The following is a 12,396-nucleotide window of genomic DNA, read 5'->3' as shown; positions in this document are numbered from 1 at the left end:
ATGTTACAGTCAAAGATGATCATTATGATATAACTTGCCTATCCTGATAAACGTTTGCATATTTAACACTGTTAAGGAGAATGTATCTGAACAGAATCAAATCACATTATAGCTCTTTACACTATGAGCATTCAACAGAGATATCGTTTCATCAATGTAAGAAATGCCCCGCACTAATGCGCTCTCTTTTGTCTCAATGGAAAAATGACTCATGTATGGGAGGGTTCCATGGTGTAATGGTTAGCACTCTGGACTCTGAATCCAGCGATCCAAGTCCAAGCTCGGTGGGACCTGTATGAATTATGAGATTTACTATTTCACCCATTTCTTAGAATTTGGTCTTGGAAAAACATAACGTCAATGTTTTATACTGATACTTATCAACGTATAAGTATGCATCTATGTATACATAGCTATATCCGTCTAGATAGCGATAAGACTATATAAAGAAATCAATTATTCATAAACATATGTATTGAAGCTGAAAACTAAAAACTGTTGTTTCCCATCCACAATTTAAACGTTAGGTTCATTTCCTCTCTCATCTATATGACCAGTAATGAGATAGTTAATTTTTGCTGATTTCTTATATGACAACATGCTTGACTTACACAGTGCATTTAATTGTGAATTTCTTTGAAAGAGAAATTCAGATTATTACCTTTGACACGTCTTTCGAAAGATTTTACTTTATGGTTATGGATTTACTTTAGAAAATCAGAGTGTAAATATATGTGTGTCTGAATTTCACGATTGTTATTCAAAACGTCATATCTTCTGTCCCCATAATACACAATTTGATTCCTCAAGTTTTGTTTTAATGAAGGATTTCCAATTAAAAAGTTCCATCTTCCCCTTATCAATAACAGTAAGATTTAAGAAAGTAATATCTTGCATCAGCCCCCTGTGATGAGTTTGAGAAAACAGAGTCAGCTCGCAAAATGTCTCATTATTTTGAGCCATTTAATTTCCATGTTTTCTAAAAGTTCTATCATTTGCTCACATCGAATAGACTTTCAGAATACAATCAATAAATTAATGTTTCACTCTACCCGTGTTAGATTTGTGATATTTATGAATACACTTGACAGAAAAAGATTTGATCAACAGTCATGAAAGTGGTCCCACCGAGATTTGAACTCGGATCCTTGGATTCAAAGTCCAAAGTGCTAACCATTACACCATGGAACCTCCCATGTGACAAGGGAGCAAATTGCTGCAGCAATGTGAACATTTCAAAGTTTTTAATGTTCTACAGTCAAAGACCAACAGAATGTTATTACTTTTCTATTCTGTTCAACTTTTGCATATTGAACTATGTTAGGGAAGGATGTTGCCCAGAGGACTCAAGTAACGCTATCACTCTGTTGAACAGTACTTTTTATGTGAGATACGATTTTGCAATAAAATATAAGATTCCCCCGTGAATGCAATCTCTTCTCTCAAAATGAAAAGCTCAACCTGGTACAGGTGGTTTGATGGTATCATGCTTAGCACTCTAGACTCTGAAAACCGGGACCTGAGTACAAATCACAGTGGGACTTATCTAAACTTTACGATTTTCTTTTCCATTCAGTTCTTAGAATTATTAATTGGAAAAACATCTCATTTACTTACAAACTTGTACATATCCACTTTACACGTATGTATCTCCCTATATCTTGCTATATGTCTCTGTATATTTATAGGACAACATAAACACATACATTATAAAAATGCATATAATTAGTAGAGGTGAAAATAATGAAAAGTTGTTGCCTCTCCACATTTGAAACATGAGCTTCTTCTCCTTACTCTTCTATATGTCATGAAATTGAGATAGTCACTTTTTACTCAATTTTGATCTAACAATATAGTTGATTTATACAAAGCATATCATATGATTTGTGAATAATCTTAAAAGAGAAAATTAGATCAGTACCTGTGAGGCCTCCAAGCAAAAGCTTATGTTTCACGATTGCAGATCGACTGTTGAAAATCAGCATGAAAAACGTTTTATTTCACAATTTCCATACTAATATACAAAAAACATTTGTACTATCTGAATGATACCGTCATTGTGGTTCTCTAGGTTTGATTTAAGAACACTTCTCTTTCAAAATGTGCTAAATTCGCCTTATCAATAGCGCAGAAAGCTTCAAAAAGGGATGCTGGGAATCAGGCCTCTGAAATGCATTTCAGAAAAACAGGATAGGATTTCTTAATGTCACACTATTTTGTGTAGGAATGTGATGTAAACGTATTATAATGTTTGTATTTCTGTAACTTGTTCAAGCTGATGGACGTTTTGAAAGGAATCAATAATTGTCTCTTTCAACCTACTGGTGTTGGATTTGAGCTATCAATAAACAAAGGTGACAGAAATAGAAAAGGTCAAGAGTAATAAAATAGTACCCCCAAGATTTGGACTGGTACCTTTGCATGCAAAGTCCAACGTGCCAATCATTGCTCTTTGGCGCAGCCCATTTGAGAGACAAAGAAATGGGTGTATTAGTTTGGAAATGTAAAATGTTTTAATATGTTACAGTCAAAGATGATCATTATGATATAACTTGCCTATCCTGATAAACGTTTGCATATTTAACACTGTTAAGGAGAATGTATCTGAACAGAATCAAATCACATTATAGCTCTTTACACTATGAGCATTCAACAGAGATATCGTTTCATCAATGTAAGAAATGCCCCGCACTAATGCGCTCTCTTTTGTCTCAATGGAAAAATGACTCATGTATGGGAGGGTTCCATGGTGTAATGGTTAGCACTCTGGACTCTGAATCCAGCGATCCAAGTCCAAGCTCGGTGGGACCTGTATGAATTATGAGATTTACTATTTCACCCATTTCTTAGAATTTGGTCTTGGAAAAACATAACGTCAATGTTTTATACTGATACTTATCAACGTATAAGTATGCATCTATGTATACATAGCTATATCCGTCTAGATAGCGATAAGACTATATAAAGAAATCAATTATTCATAAACATATGTATTGAAGCTGAAAACTAAAAACTGTTGTTTCCCATCCACAATTTAAACGTTAGGTTCATTTCCTCTCTCATCTATATGACCAGTAATGAGATAGTTAATTTTTGCTGATTTCTTATATGACAACATGCTTGACTTACACAGTGCATTTAATTGTGAATTTCTTTGAAAGAGAAATTCAGATTATTACCTTTGACACGTCTTTCGAAAGATTTTACTTTATGGTTATGGATTTACTTTAGAAAATCAGAGTGTAAATATATGTGTGTCTGAATTTCACGATTGTTATTCAAAACGTCATATCTTCTGTCCCCATAATACACAATTTGATTCCTCAAGTTTTGTTTTAATGAAGGATTTCCAATTAAAAAGTTCCATCTTCCCCTTATCAATAACAGTAAGATTTAAGAAAGTAATATCTTGCATCAGCCCCCTGTGATGAGTTTGAGAAAACAGAGTCAGCTCGCAAAATGTCTCATTATTTTGAGCCATTTAATTTCCATGTTTTCTAAAAGTTCTATCATTTGCTCACATCGAATAGACTTTCAGAATACAATCAATAAATTAATGTTTCACTCTACCCGTGTTAGATTTGTGATATTTATGAATACACTTGACAGAAAAAGATTTGATCAACAGTCATGAAAGTGGTCCCACCGAGATTTGAACTCGGATCCTTGGATTCAAAGTCCAAAGTGCTAACCATTACACCATGGAACCTCCCATGTGACAAGGGAGCAAATTGCTGCAGCAATGTGAACATTTCAAAGTTTTTAATGTTCTACAGTCAAAGACCAACAGAATGTTATTACTTTTCTATTCTGTTCAACTTTTGCATATTGAACTATGTTAGGGAAGGATGTTGCCCAGAGGACTCAAGTAACGCTATCACTCTGTTGAACAGTACTTTTTATGTGAGATACGATTTTGCAATAAAATATAAGATTCCCCCGTGAATGCAATCTCTTCTCTCAAAATGAAAAGCTCAACCTGGTACAGGTGGTTTGATGGTATCATGCTTAGCACTCTAGACTCTGAAAACCGGGACCTGAGTACAAATCACAGTGGGACTTATCTAAACTTTACGATTTTCTTTTCCATTCAGTTCTTAGAATTATTAATTGGAAAAACATCTCATTTACTTACAAACTTGTACATATCCACTTTACACGTATGTATCTCCCTATATCTTGCTATATGTCTCTGTATATTTATAGGACAACATAAACACATACATTATAAAAATGCATATAATTAGTAGAGGTGAAAATAATGAAAAGTTGTTGCCTCTCCACATTTGAAACATGAGCTTCTTCTCCTTACTCTTCTATATGTCATGAAATTGAGATAGTCACTTTTTACTCAATTTTGATCTAACAATATAGTTGATTTATACAAAGCATATCATATGATTTGTGAATAATCTTAAAAGAGAAAATTAGATCAGTACCTGTGAGGCCTCCAAGCAAAAGCTTATGTTTCACGATTGCAGATCGACTGTTGAAAATCAGCATGAAAAACGTTTTATTTCACAATTTCCATACTAATATACAAAAAACATTTGTACTATCTGAATGATACCGTCATTGTGGTTCTCTAGGTTTGATTTAAGAACACTTCTCTTTCAAAATGTGCTAAATTCGCCTTATCAATAGCGCAGAAAGCTTCAAAAAGGGATGCTGGGAATCAGGCCTCTGAAATGCATTTCAGAAAAACAGGATAGGATTTCTTAATGTCACACTATTTTGTGTAGGAATGTGATGTAAACGTATTATAATGTTTGTATTTCTGTAACTTGTTCAAGCTGATGGACGTTTTGAAAGGAATCAATAATTGTCTCTTTCAACCTACTGGTGTTGGATTTGAGCTATGAATAAACAAAGGTGACAGAAATAGAAAAGGTCAAGAGTAATAAAATAGTACCCCCAAGATTTGGACTGGTACCTTTGCATGCATAGTCCAACGTGCCAATCATTGCTCTTTGGCGCAGCCCATGTGAGAGACAAAGAAATGGGTGTATTAGTTTGCAAATGTAAAATGTTTTAATATGTTACAGTCAAAGATGATCATTATGATATAACTTGCCTATCCTGATAAACGTTTGCATATTTAACACTGTTAAGGAGAATGTATCTGAACAGAATCAAATCACATTATAGCTCTTTACACTATGAGCATTCAACAGAGATATCGTTTCATCAATGTAAGAAATGCCCCCGCACTAATGCGCTCTCTTTTGTCTCAATGGAAAAATGACTAATGTATGGGAGGGTTCCATGCTGTAATGGTTAGCACTCTGGACTCTGAATCCAGCGATCTGAGTTCAAATCTCGGTGGGACCTGCTTGAATTATGAGATTTACTATTTCACCCATTTCTTAGAATTTGGTCTTGGAAAAACATAACGTCAATGTTTTATACTGATACTTATCAACGTATAAGTATGCATCTATGTATACATAGCTATATCCGTCTAGATAGCGATAAGACTATATAAAGAAATCAATTATTCATAAACATATGTATTGAAGCTGAAAACTAAAAACTGTTGTTTCCCATCCACAATTTAAACGTTAGGTTCATTTCCTCTCTCATCTATATGACCAGTAATGAGATAGTTAATTTTTGCTGATTTCTTATATGACAACATGCTTGACTTACACAGTGCATTTAATTGTGAATTTCTTTGAAAGAGAAATTCAGATTATTACCTTTGACACGTCTTTCGAAAGATATTACTTTATGGTTATGGATTTACTTTAGAAAATCAGAGTGTAAATATATGTGTGTCTGAATTTCACGATTGTTATTCAAAACGTCATATCTTCTGTCCCCATAATACACAATTTGATTCCTCAAGTTTTGTTTTAATGAAGGATTTCCAATTAAAAAGTTCCATCTTCCCCTTATCAATAACAGTAAGATTTAAGAAAGTAATATCTTGCATCAGCCCCCTGTGATGAGTTTGAGAAAACAGAGTCAGCTCGCAAAATGTCTCATTATTTTGAGCCATTTAATTTCCATGTTTTCTAAAAGTTCTATCATTTGCTCACATCGAATAGACTTTCAGAATACAATCAATAGATTAATGTTTCACTCTACCCGTGTTAGATTTGTGATATTTATGAATACACTTGACAGAAAAAGATTTGATCAACAGTCATGAAAGTGGTCCCACCGAGATTTGAACTCGGATCCTTGGATTCAAAGTCCAAAGTGCTAACCATTACACCATGGAACCTCCCATGTGACAAGGGAGCAAATTGCTGCAGCAATGTGAACATTTCAAAGTTTTTAATGTTCTACAGTCAAAGACCAACAGAATGTTATTACTTTTCTATTCTGTTCAACTTTTGCATATTGAACTATGTTAAGGAAGGATGTTGCCCAGAGGACTCAAGTAACGCTATCACTCTGTTGAACAGTACTTTTTATGTGAGATACGATTTTGCAATAAAATATAAGATTCCCCCGTGAATGCAATCTCTTCTCTCAAAATGAAAAGCTCAACCTGGTACAGGTGGTTTGATGGTATCATGCTTAGCACTCTAGACTCTGAAAACCGGGATCTGAGTACAAATCACAGTGGGACTTATCTAAACTTTACGATTTTCTTTTCCATTCAGTTCTTAGAATTATTAATTGGAAAAACATCTCATTTACTTATAAACTTGTACATATCCACTTTACACGTATGTATCTCCCTATATCTTGCTATATGTCTCTGTATATTTATAGGACAACATAAACACATACATTATAAAAATGCATATAATTAGTAGAGGTGAAAATAATGAAAAGTTGTTGCCTCTCCACATTTGAAACATGAGCTTCTTCTCCTTACTCTTCTATATGTCATGAAATTGAGATAGTCACTTTTTACTCAATTTTGATCTAACAATATAGTTGATTTATACAAAGCATATCATATGATTTGTGAATAATCTTAAAAGAGAAAATTAGATCAGTACCTGTGAGGCCTCCAAGCAAAAGCTTATGTTTCACGATTGCAGATCGACTGTTGAAAATCAGCATGAAAAACGTTTTATTTCACAATTTCCATACTAATATACAAAAAACATTTGTACTATCTGAATGATACCGTCATTGTGGTTCTCTAGGTTTGATTTAAGAACACTTCTCTTTCAAAATGTGCTAAATTCGCCTTATCAATAGCGCAGAAAGCTTCAAAAAGGGATGCTGGGAATCATGCCTCTGAAATGCATTTCAGAAAAACAGGATAGGATTTCTTAATGTCACACTATTTTGTGTAGGAATGTGATGTAAACGTATTATAATGTTTGTATTTCTGTAACTTGTTCAAGCTGATGGACGTTTTGAAAGGAATCAATAATTGTCTCTTTCAACCTACTGGTGTTGGATTTGAGCTATCAATAAACAAAGGTGACAGAAATAGAAAAGGTCAAGAGTAATAAAATAGTACCCCCAAGATTTGGACTGGTACCTTTGCATGCAAAGTCCAACGTGCCAATCATTGCTCTTTGGCGCAGCCCATTTGAGAGACAAAGAAATGGGTGTATTAGTTTGGAAATGTAAAATGTTTTAATATGTTACAGTCAAAGATGATCATTATGATATAACTTGCCTATCCTGATAAACGTTTGCATATTTAACACTGTTAAGGAGAATGTATCTGAACAGAATCAAATCACATTATAGCTCTTTACACTATGAGCATTCAACAGAGATATCGTTTCATCAATGTAAGAAATGCCCCGCACTAATGCGCTCTCTTTTGTCTCAATGGAAAAATGACTCATGTATGGGAGGGTTCCATGGTGTAATGGTTAGCACTCTGGACTCTGAATCCAGCGATCCAAGCTCGGTGGGACCTGTATGAATTATGAGATTTACTATTTCACCCATTTCTTAGAATTTGGTCTTGGAAAAACATAACGTCAATGTTTTATACTGATACTTATCAACGTATAAGTATGCATCTATGTATACATAGCTATATCCGTCTAGATAGCGATAAGACTATATAAAGAAATCAATTATTCATAAACATATGTATTGAAGCTGAAAACTAAAAACTGTTGTTTCCCATCCACAATTTAAACGTTAGGTTCATTTCCTCTCTCATCTATATGACCAGTAATGAGATAGTTAATTTTTGCTGATTTCTTATATGACAACATGCTTGACTTACACAGTGCATTTAATTGTGAATTTCTTTGAAAGAGAAATTCAGATTATTACCTTTGACACGTCTTTCGAAAGATTTTACTTCATGGTTATGGATTTACTTTAGAAAATCAGAGTGTAAATATATGTGTGTCTGAATTTCACGATTGTTATTCAAAACGTCATATCTTCTGTCCCCATAATACACAATTTGATTCCTCAAGTTTTGTTTTAATGAAGGATTTCCAATTAAAAAGTTCCATCTTCCCCTTATCAATAACAGTAAGATTTAAGAAAGTAATATCTTGCATCAGCCCCCTGTGATGAGTTTGAGAAAACAGAGTCAGCTCGCAAAATGTCTCATTATTTTGAGCCATTTAATTTCCATGTTTTCTAAAAGTTCTATCATTTGCTCACATCGAATAGACTTTCAGAATACAATCAATAAATTAATGTTTCACTCTACCCGTGTTAGATTTGTGATATTTATGAATACACTTGACAGAAAAAGATTTGATCAACAGTCATGAAAGTGGTCCCACCGAGATTTGAACTCGGATCCTTGGATTCAAAGTCCAAAGTGCTAACCATTACACCATGGAACCTCCCATATGACAAGGGAGCAAATTGCTGCAGCAATGTGAACATTTCAAAGTTTTTAATGTTCTACAGTCAAAGACCAACAGAATGTTATTACTTTTCTATTCTGTTCAACTTTTGCATATTGAACTATGTTAGGGAAGGATGTTGCCCAGAGGACTCAAGTAACGCTATCACTCTGTTGAACAGTACTTTTTATTTGAGATACGATTTTGCAATAAAATATAAGATTCCCCCGTGAATGCAATCTCTTCTCTCAAAATGAAAAGCTCAACCTGGTACAGGTGGTTTGATGGTATCATGCTTAGCACTCTAGACTCTGAAAACCGGGATCTGAGTACAAATCACAGTGGGACTTATCTAAACTTTACGATTTTCTTTTCCATTCAGTTCTTAGAATTATTAATTGGAAAAACATCTCATTTACTTATAAACTTGTACATATCCACTTTACACGTATGTATCTCCCTATATCTTGCTATATGTCTCTGTATATTTATAGGACAACATAAACACATACATTATAAAAATGCATATAATTAGTAGAGGTGAAAATAATGAAAAGTTGTTGCCTCTCCACATTTGAAACATGAGCTTCTTCTCCTTACTCTTCTATATGTCATGAAATTGAGATAGTCACTTTTTACTCAATTTTGATCTAACAATATAGTTGATTTATACAAAGCATATCATATGATTTGTGAATAATCTTAAAAGAGAAAATTAGATCAGTACCTGTGAGGCCTCCAAGCAAAAGCTTATGTTTCACGATTGCAGATCGACTGTTGAAAATCAGCATGAAAAACGTTTTATTTCACAATTTCCATACTAATATACAAAAAACATTTGTACTATCTGAATGATACCGTCATTGTGGTTCTCTAGGTTTGATTTAAGAACACTTCTCTTTCAAAATGTGCTAAATTCGCCTTATCAATAGCGCAGAAAGCTTCAAAAAGGGATGCTGGGAATCAGGCCTCTGAAATGCATTTCAGAAAAACAGGATAGGATTTCTTAATGTCACACTATTTTGTGTAGGAATGTGATGTAAACGTATTATAATGTTTGTATTTCTGTAACTTGTTCAAGCTGATGGACGTTTTGAAAGGAATCAATAATTGTCTCTTTCAACCTACTGGTGTTGGATTTGAGCTATGAATAAACAAAGGTGACAGAAATAGAAAAGGTCAAGAGTAATAAAATAGTACCCCCAAGATTTGGACTGGTACCTTTGCATGCATAGTCCAACGTGCCAATCATTGCTCTTTGGCGCAGCCCATGTGAGAGACAAAGAAATGGGTGTATTAGTTTGCAAATGTAAAATGTTTTAATATGTTACAGTCAAAGATGATCATTATGATATAACTTGCCTATCCTGATAAACGTTTGCATATTTAACACTGTTAAGGAGAATGTATCTGAACAGAATCAAATCACATTATAGCTCTTTACACTATGAGCATTCAACAGAGATATCGTTTCATCAATGTAAGAAATGCCCCCGCACTAATGCGCTCTCTTTTGTCTCAATGGAAAAATGACTAATGTATGGGAGGGTTCCATGGTGTAATGGTTAGCACTCTGGACTCTGAATCCAGCGATCCGAGTTCAAATCTCGGTGGGACCTGCTTGAATTATGAGATTTACTATTTCACCCATTTCTTAGAATTTGGTCTTGGAAAAACATAACGTCAATGTTTTATACTGATACTTATCAACGTATAAGTATGCATCTATGTATACATAGCTATATCCGTCTAGATAGCGATAAGACTATATAAAGAAATCAATTATTCATAAACATATGTATTGAAGCTGAAAACTAAAAACTGTTGTTTCCCATCCACAATTTAAACGTTAGGTTCATTTCCTCTCTCATCTATATGACCAGTAATGAGATAGTTAATTTTTGCTGATTTCTTATATTACAACATGCTTGACTTACACAGTGCATTTAATTGTGAATTTCTTTGAAAGAGAAATTCAGATTATTACCTTTGACACGTCTTTCGAAAGATATTACTTTATGGTTATGGATTTACTTTAGAAAATCAGAGTGTAAATATATGTGTGTCTGAATTTCACGATTGTTATTCAAAACGTCATATCTTCTGTCCCCATAATACACAATTTGATTCCTCAAGTTTTGTTTTAATGAAGGATTTCCAATTAAAAAGTTCCATCTTCCCCTTATCAATAACAGTAAGATTTAAGAAAGTAATATCTTGCATCAGCCCCCTGTGATGAGTTTGAGAAAACAGAGTCAGCTCGCAAAATGTCTCATTATTTTGAGCCATTTAATTTCCATGTTTTCTAAAAGTTCTATCATTTGCTCACATCGAATAGACTTTCAGAATACAATCAATAGATTAATGTTTCACTCTACCCGTGTTAGATTTGTGATATTTATGAATACACTTGACAGAAAAAGATTTGATCAACAGTCATGAAAGTGGTCCCACCGAGATTTGAACTCGGATCCTTGGATTCAAAGTCCAAAGTGCTAACCATTACACCATGGAACCTCCCATGTGACAAGGGAGCAAATTGCTGCAGCAATGTGAACATTTCAAAGTTTTTAATGTTCTACAGTCAAAGACCAACAGAATGTTATTACTTTTCTATTCTGTTCAACTTTTGCATATTGAACTATGTTAGGGAAGGATGTTGCCCAGAGGACTCAAGTAACGCTATCACTCTGTTGAACAGTACTTTTTATGTGAGATACGATTTTGCAATAAAATATAAGATTCCCCCGTGAATGCAATCTCTTCTCTCAAAATGAAAAGCTCAACCTGGTACAGGTGGTTTGATGGTATCATGCTTAGCACTCTAGACTCTGAAAACCGGGATCTGAGTACAAATCACAGTGGGACTTATCTAAACTTTACGATTTTCTTTTCCATTCAGTTCTTAGAATTATTAATTGGAAAAACATCTCATTTACTTATAAACTTGTACATATCCACTTTACACGTATGTATCTCCCTATATCTTGCTATATGTCTCTGTATATTTATAGGACAACATAAACACATACATTATAAAAATGCATATAATTAGTAGAGGTGAAAATAATGAAAAGTTGTTGCCTCTCCACATTTGAAACATGAGCTTCTTCTCCTTACTCTTCTATATGTCATGAAATTGAGATAGTCACTTTTTACTCAATTTTGATCTAACAATATAGTTGATTTATACAAAGCATATCATATGATTTGTGAATAATCTTAAAAGAGAAAATTAGATCAGTACCTGTGAGGCCTCCAAGCAAAAGCTTATGTTTCACGATTGCAGATCGACTGTTGAAAATCAGCATGAAAAACGTTTTATTTCACAATTTCCATACTAATATACAAAAAACATTTGTACTATCTGAATGATACCGTCATTGTGGTTCTCTAGGTTTGATTTAAGAACACTTCTCTTTCAAAATGTGCTAAATTCGCCTTATCAATAGCGCAGAAAGCTTCAAAAAGGGATGCTGGGAATCATGCCTCTGAAATGCATTTCAGAAAAACAGGATAGGATTTCTTAATGTCACACTATTTTGTGTAGGAATGTGATGTAAACGTATTATAATGTTTGTATTTCTGTAACTTGTTCAAGCTGATGGACGTTTTGAAAGGAATCAATAATTGTCTCTTTCAACCTACTGGT

The 12,396-nt window shown here is 33.9% G+C and overlaps 7 non-coding genes across 7 annotated transcripts; 2 read left to right on the top strand and 5 right to left on the bottom strand.

The window, feature by feature from the left end:
• Positions 1-1,119: 1,119 nt before the first annotated feature.
• On the bottom strand, positions 1,120-1,191 carry TRNAQ-UUG (transfer RNA glutamine (anticodon UUG)). The gene has a single exon. It is a non-coding gene; the product is annotated as a tRNA-Gln (tRNA).
• A 2,446-nt stretch (positions 1,192-3,637) lies between these two features.
• TRNAQ-UUG (transfer RNA glutamine (anticodon UUG)) lies at positions 3,638-3,709 on the bottom strand. Its single transcript has one exon. It is a non-coding gene; the product is annotated as a tRNA-Gln (tRNA).
• A 1,550-nt stretch (positions 3,710-5,259) lies between these two features.
• On the top strand, positions 5,260-5,331 carry TRNAQ-CUG (transfer RNA glutamine (anticodon CUG)). The gene has a single exon. It is a non-coding gene; the product is annotated as a tRNA-Gln (tRNA).
• Positions 5,332-6,157: 826 nt separating this feature from the next.
• On the bottom strand, positions 6,158-6,229 carry TRNAQ-UUG (transfer RNA glutamine (anticodon UUG)). The gene has a single exon. It is a non-coding gene; the product is annotated as a tRNA-Gln (tRNA).
• A 2,440-nt stretch (positions 6,230-8,669) lies between these two features.
• TRNAQ-UUG (transfer RNA glutamine (anticodon UUG)) lies at positions 8,670-8,741 on the bottom strand. The gene has a single exon. It is a non-coding gene; the product is annotated as a tRNA-Gln (tRNA).
• Positions 8,742-10,291: 1,550 nt separating this feature from the next.
• On the top strand, positions 10,292-10,363 carry TRNAQ-CUG (transfer RNA glutamine (anticodon CUG)). The gene has a single exon. It is a non-coding gene; the product is annotated as a tRNA-Gln (tRNA).
• Positions 10,364-11,189: 826 nt separating this feature from the next.
• On the bottom strand, positions 11,190-11,261 carry TRNAQ-UUG (transfer RNA glutamine (anticodon UUG)). The gene has a single exon. It is a non-coding gene; the product is annotated as a tRNA-Gln (tRNA).
• Between the last annotated feature and the right edge of the window lie 1,135 nt (positions 11,262-12,396).

Source organism: Lissotriton helveticus, chromosome 4_1 (assembly GCF_964261635.1).
Source record: "Lissotriton helveticus chromosome 4_1, aLisHel1.1, whole genome shotgun sequence".
NCBI classification, from domain to species: Eukaryota; Metazoa; Chordata; class Amphibia; order Caudata; family Salamandridae; genus Lissotriton; species Lissotriton helveticus.
This window is presented reverse-complemented; position numbering and strand designations above follow the sequence as displayed.